Below are 7,277 nucleotides of genomic sequence, written 5' to 3'. Positions count from 1 at the left end.
TATTTACAATCTGGAAATATATAACATATTGAATGTTGGTCAAACTGTCGAAATTAATGCGAAAGATGAACTTACACTATTGTTGTATATTTCCTTTTTTAAAATGTATTTATGTATCTATTGTATTAATGTACATAGACTGTTTTGTTTTTTGTTTGTTTGTTTTGCTTGTTTTTTAATTTAGTGCGCTATGGACTTTTCTCTGCATGCTTGATGAAGTTCTTCTTCTTCTTCTTCTTCTTCTTCTTCATTATTATTATTATTATTATCATTTTGTTTATTTTGAAACCAAAATTAATTCACCGATCTTTAAATACAATTTATGATAAAAAAAGAAAATCTCAAGATCCTGCTTGGTAAAATGTATATAAACAAATTAAAATGTACCCAATCATACCTGTTTAAAAGTTTTTCTCTAGTATTTGTGTTTATTTTAATGCAATGCCAGCTAAATAATAAGATAATTTTGTCTTGCATACATCACCATAACATAAGGATCAGTCTAGACCTTCTAAATGCTGTTATCTTTTTAAATTTCCTTAATTTTTAGTTTGTTGCTTGATCATTTTTGACAACATGTGCAAGATGGCCCAAAGTTGTACTTTAGCACAGTACTGATGTATTGATGGTGAATGTAATAATAATAATATTAATAATATTATTATTATTAATAATAATAATAATAATAATAATAATAATAATAATAATAAAAATAATAATAATGATAACAATAATAATAATAATAGTGTTCTCAGAAATAAAGCTGAAGAAATTAAATTGGAATTGGTATCTTCATTATTTAATCAAAATATATCATTAGTGTTTATTTATTTATGTTTACATTATCAATCTGCAAGTTAATCTTAATTGATACAATGATATTATTTGTTTCCCTGACTATACATGTAATTTTGCATTTGAATTGCTTATACAAAAAAATTAACCTTTTAGTGATTTGCATCCTGCAGAGCATGTATGACCCCTGCTGACGTAAACCTGTAGTGACAACGGTGACTTCAAACGAGAGGAGAGGTTAATCAATATACAGATATATAGACTGTCGGTGACTACAAAACATCAAATAAATCAAAAATTAACAAATATGTCAAGTGTAATAATATGTCAATGTCATATAAAACAGTCAACACAGGACATTTTTTTGGCATTTGACCCAGTTTAGTTTATTCTTCATCAGATCCTCAGATGAAAACAATGGTTGTGCCTGGCTAGGTGAGCAATAATAATAATATCAACAGACATTTTTAATGGTGGCAGCAGGTGGAAGAATCTGTTTTAGTGCAAACAAGGAGCACAGTAATCAAATTTAAGACATTTCTTTGAATGAAAATACCCTTCAAAATAAAGTGGCGTACAGACATAAAATGTTCCCCTTCTCCCAACAAGTTTACATCCTGACTTTACTGTTGAACAAATATTTAGAGGCCTCCTGAGTTGAAATTAACCTATGACATTTTGTCCCTATCTACATATCTGATTTGAGGAAAATGACACACCTTTTTTAAATATAATCATTTGCGTCGATTTGCCATCGAATGTTCGGAACCAGCGTGGCTGATCCCTCGTTTTAATCTTCAGAGTCCAAAGAGTGAGGTTTATATAAGCCAAAATAAAGTGATAGTTAAACTTGTGCAAAACTATAAGAGTATTTGGGATGTAGCTGACACCCTGTATTGTGGTTACCTGAAAAATGTTACAGGTTTGATTTCATTTCTGCTTTTTAACACACAAATTCTCAATCAAGGGCCTGTGTTTTTGGGGCAACAGATTCACAGATAACATTGGTTGCAACACTTAATGCATAACTTGGAGAGGCTGTGATGGATTTCTACCCCTTTTGTAATCTTTAAAGTCACACAGGGGCCCTGAACCGCATGTTGGCAAACCCTGATCTATAATGGCTGTGAAGGCACTATTGCATGTTTATGCCGAAATCACTGGGATTGTCACACAAACAAAAAGGCCGGGGGGCATCAGCCAGCCGATACGCCCCTGCACAGGAAAATCATTGGCCAAAATATAGAGCAACACTTTTTTTTGCATGTCAAGCTTTACCCAAAAATGTTGCGTAGTGTTTCCAGAAATGTGATCAAGACAGTGATCTGTAAAAATACAACAAAACAAAACAATGATGGCATTTCCACATGGCATCTCAACAGTGAATCTGTGGATTGACACGATTGATACACAAATAAAGCGAAAGAAATCAGATATTTGGGGTTGCCATGATCATGTTAGGGAGCCTAAGGGACTGTTGGTTATTTATCAGAGGGGAGGGGGTGATAAAAAAGGAGGGGGGCACTTTGCTCAAATTTTTTTAAGCATTGGGGAGAGAGTTGGGTTTTTCAAATTAGCGACATCCAACTTTAAATAGTTGTAATTTGTATTTATTTTAAATACCATAAGAACCCCAGAACCCACAAGTGGGTTTGAAATGTCCCTTATTAATTTACATTTTTTCCTGTTGCTGAGCAAGTGGAACAAGTTCATATTTAACCCTTTGAAACCTGAGAAAATTGGCTTGATTTCTTAAAATAAAAAAAAAACATGGGATGAGGCGATGAGCAAATTTACAAGAAATAGTCCAAAAATTAGCAAGAAATAAAAAGTTACAAGAAAGTTACCAAAAAAAGCACAAAAAGGAAGAAAAGTATATCAAACAAAAAATGACCTCAAGAAAGTTTTTCTTTTTTTCATTCAATATCATCTGAAATATATAACTAAGAGAATTATAAATATAGTTTCTCCTCGCATTTTTTTGTTTGATCATGTCTAATAATTCCCCCAGCCAATTTTCAAATAATATCCTTGTCACCTTTAACTTTTATTTTATTCTTTTTTTTTTTTGCAATTTGTGAAACATTTCTTGCCAAGTCTCTCATTACATTTTTCTTCATGTGTTTCTACAAGAAATCGAACAAAATTTCTCAGGTTTCATAGTTTTAAATGCTGGTAAAAGGCTTCTGAATGCAGCACAAAAAAACTGCTGTCATTTCAGGTGCCAAAGGGTTAAATTTACTGTCTGACAGCAAAACTGACAAATACATCTGACTTTAAATCCTAAGAAGCTGCTTATTTTGTTTGAGCGAATATTGCTAAATCTTACTTAATTATTTATGTAAATTATTAGTCAGTTTTTAAAAATGCAATTTGTAAATTCTCTGGAGATGGACTTATTAATCGAGTAATCAGTTCAGCAAACTCCAGCGGGGTTTCTGATAAAATGCCATGGAAATAATAAAATGTACTTTATGTGCCGCAGTAGATCAAAAGCATTTCATCTCTGTGCCGAAGACAACGGTAAGTACAAACGTCCATCACACACTCAGTCATATTTCAAACAAAGCAACAAAAATGCAGCAGTTCAACATGTCAGTGTAGTACTAGCTGAGCAGTTAGATAATGTACACATATATTGCCTGGGAAAAAATGTTTAAGAAATACTTCACCCACAAAATGGTCATTAGTATATCAATTATTAACCCTATTTTATGTTAACGTCAAGAAAACCTTTTTTTTCTCGCATGCCTGTGACGAAGAATCCAAAAACAGAGAAAATTTGTGATGAATTGAAGTCACAGGGGTCTAAGTTTAACAAACTACATCAAAACGTACATAAAAACACTCTCACAACTCGTACAGCATGGTTCAAATCTCATTTATCCAGTTATATGCTCAGTACTTCCCAAACAGGCAGCTCTTTCTGACGGAGAACTGAATCGTAAAGCCAGACTCCATTGACAAAAACAGTCATTTTACTTTGCTGAACACAAGAACTGCTGGTCTACCGCCTTGATCTGTTTATTAGTCAGTTTGTTTTATTGTGTGACTTCAGTGTTTTCAAGGGTTAGTCCAGATTCACCAAAGTCACACAATAAAACAAAGAAACTAACTAATGGAGGCAGCAGTAGACCAGCAGCTCCTGTGTTCAGTGAGGTAAAATTACTGTTTTTGTCAATGAAGTCTGGCTCTGAAGAAAGAACAGAAAACGATCACTTTTAGTTCAGTTCCCTGTCAGAAAGGGCTGTCTGTTTGGGAAGCGCTGAGCAAACGACTGGATGAATCAGACTTGGATCAAACTGCATGAGTTGTGTGAGAGTCTGTTAACAGAAAAATAGTTTTGCTATTGTTTTATGACTGATTCATGAAGAATTTCCTGTTTTTTGGATTCTTTGTTCACTGTGGAGACATGCAAGAAAAGCAAAGTTTTCTTCAAGAATGCAATGTAACATGAGGTCAGTAATTGATATAAAAATTATCATTTGGGGGCTGTGGTATTCCTTAAACTAGACAGTTTCAGTGTTTTTGTTTGGCGCATAAATTACACATTTAATTTCCCAGTGCTGTATTACTAATACACATTTTCTTGTTACACTTTTTTGACCCCTAAGCAGCGTTCACAAAACAGCCTAGTCATGCTCTGAAACACAGACTGTGTTTGCATGGCTGAGATATTTGGATCTCTTTTGACATTAATTTTACTTTTTTACTTCCAGAAATGTTTGCAAAGCAGCTCTGGGCAAACACATCAGGAAGCATTTTGACTCTGAGATTTCTGTGGCGCAGCTCATGTGGATGCAGGGCTCTGGGTACAGTGAACAAAAAACAAACTCCCTGAGAGCGGATTCAAACCCAGAGTCAGGACCTACTGAAAGCAGTGTGTAACAATATATTGTCCTTAAAGAATTAGGTACAGTTTGACTGTACTTGACAGTATTATTTAACTCCCAGATGTAGAAAACATGTCAGATCCCTGGGATAAAGACAAGCTTATGATGTCCAACATGCATGAACATCAACCCTGCTTTTCCTTCATGCCTTACGACGATTCAGTGATGAACTGTGCTGTGACAATCAGGATATATTCCACTGGTAACCTCTACAGATTTTGTTTCCAATGGAGGCCACAACTTTTTTATCATTTCGCATATTTTTCTTGCTGTTGCATCTCATGTGCAGATATTTTGTGCTTCTTCTTGTCTTTTTCTTTTCTTTAAATGTCTCATGATGGTGCAAAAGAAAGATTGCTCCATGAAGTGTTGAGATGAACACACAACAAGTAATCAGAGTGATGCTGAAACCACTTGTACTTGACTGCAGCAAGCACCGCAGGTGTCACTCTCACGTATCAGAGGCTTCAAATCATCCAATCTGGACATTTTTGTGTCTAACTAGCGGCAGATGCAGCTCCAGTGGAGTACACTCATTTTCCAACCTAAGGGCTGACAGCAGGGAGGAGAAGATAGAGGGATAAGTGAAGGACAGCGAGCTGGCTGCTGCCAGGTGACGACCTTTAAAGCTCTTGAAAATCTCTTGTTTCCTGGCAGCGTGCCGAGTGTGTGCTTTCTTGCAGAATGTGCCAGTGTGCATAAGAGAATTATGTGCATGTTAAAAGCCAATATCCAAACTCTCAAGGCAGACAGACAGGCGTCCTCTTATCACTGCAAAAATCAGACACAAAACCAAACTCTGCTTCAATTCTTTAAACCTGGTCACCTAACACTTCAAGGAACACTGTGTAGGATTTAGAGGCATCTAGCTTTAAGCTCTAGCGAGTGCCAATCGCAACCTTTGGTTAAAATTCCCTCAGTGTTCACTGTTCAGAAGGGTTTTTACCAGGAGCCAAATTGTCCTCAGAGGTCTCTTCCTCTCCAAAACAAACCGCCTCGTTATTAAAACCCATAAAAACACTGAATGAGGCAGCTTCTCGTTACAAATCAGTGTTGCTCCGGCGTTTACGGCTCGTCACGGACAGGCTAGCCCAGCACCTGAAAATGTTTGCACACCTTTTTATCTCTGAAAAGTTAAGATCAAGACATTCAAGAGGTTTTTAACCAGGAGTCAAAGTATGGGCAGAGGTCTCTTCCTTTCCAAAACAAACAAGCCCAATTATTTAAACCGGCCAAAACACAGAAAGAAGCAGTTTCTCTTTAACTTTAATCTTCGTTTTTCGAATGTCTTTTGGTTCAGCATGGAGAGGCTGCTACCTATGTTGACCGATGCAAAATGCAGACGACCCCATTTACAGCCGGCGTTTGGTTTGTTCTTTCTGGGCTACCATAGAAACATGGCAGTGCAACATGACAGGCTCCATATTTGAGGACCCGCTCCCTATGTAGATATAAATGTCTCATTCTAAGGTTACGAGAACACGATGCTTTTCAGGGGACTATACACTGAAGAAAACATACTTATTATATTAACATTCAATTTCTATCAATAAATCCCTCTTAATTATACACACTGGTCCTTTAAACTCCAAATTTAATCTACCACATATTCAGTGCACAGCAGCCTGATGAAAACTCATTCCTAAAAAAAATATATCTTAACACCCTGTTCAGCTTTAAAGCAAACCACCACCCAGGCTACATATGAAAAATACAACCTTCAATACTTCGTCCTGTTTAGCAACAGGTACAATTCGCATGTTCAGTCATTTTAATTCTGAGCAGCTTTCAACTATCTTCTGCATGATCCTACAATCTTTCAGAGCCTCTGGTTCTTTATACTGACTCCACTACACACCGACAGCATTACCACCCAAAACCTCTGCAACAGGCAGCCCCTAAAAACAATAACAAAACAATCCAACAAAGGGACAGGGTCAACCGTCTGTCCTGCCACATTCAGCGTTTTGTTTTGGCACAATTGCCGCACAGCAGCTTTTTTTTTTTTTTTTTTTTGATGATGCAGATACTGGCATACAGTGTGGGCACAGCAGAGACAACCTGCCTGGCAGAGCGGGTGTGTGAGCCACTGTTCAACCAGGCAGAGAGGAGAGGAGACGAAAAAAGTGAGGAAGATAGATAGAGGAGCTGATGGAGAACAGAAAATAATGAAGGCTAAAAATTTCACTTTCCAATATTTCATTTAGGGGTCACAGGGATGAACATGTTAGGGATGTCCCGGTCAGATTGGAAGGATCCGTATTGTATCAATCCATTTCTTAATTGCTCGGGATCGGTTATTTTGAGCATGTGTCCCACCCGACCCTTTGTTTATGTTCAGTGTGGAATTGTGATAAGAGTCATACAAATATATTTCTTTTACTTTTTTTTCGCAAAAATTTAAAATAAAAATATTATTGAACTGTTTGGACGCGCATATTTTTTGTATTGCATTGCAGAGCTATTAAACTGTCAAGCACACTGGATTGATTTTATGAATTATGTAAGTACTTGAACTGTGCATCGTGCAGCTGTATTATCCAGGTAAATACAAGTATCACAAACGCTTAATATCAAATTACTCGGATC

Source organism: Plectropomus leopardus, chromosome 16 (genome assembly GCF_008729295.1).
Source record: "Plectropomus leopardus isolate mb chromosome 16, YSFRI_Pleo_2.0, whole genome shotgun sequence".
In the NCBI taxonomy this organism is placed as follows: domain Eukaryota; kingdom Metazoa; phylum Chordata; class Actinopteri; order Perciformes; family Serranidae; genus Plectropomus; species Plectropomus leopardus.
The sequence above is the reverse complement of the archived record's forward strand: the minus strand, read 5'-3'. Positions refer to the sequence as shown.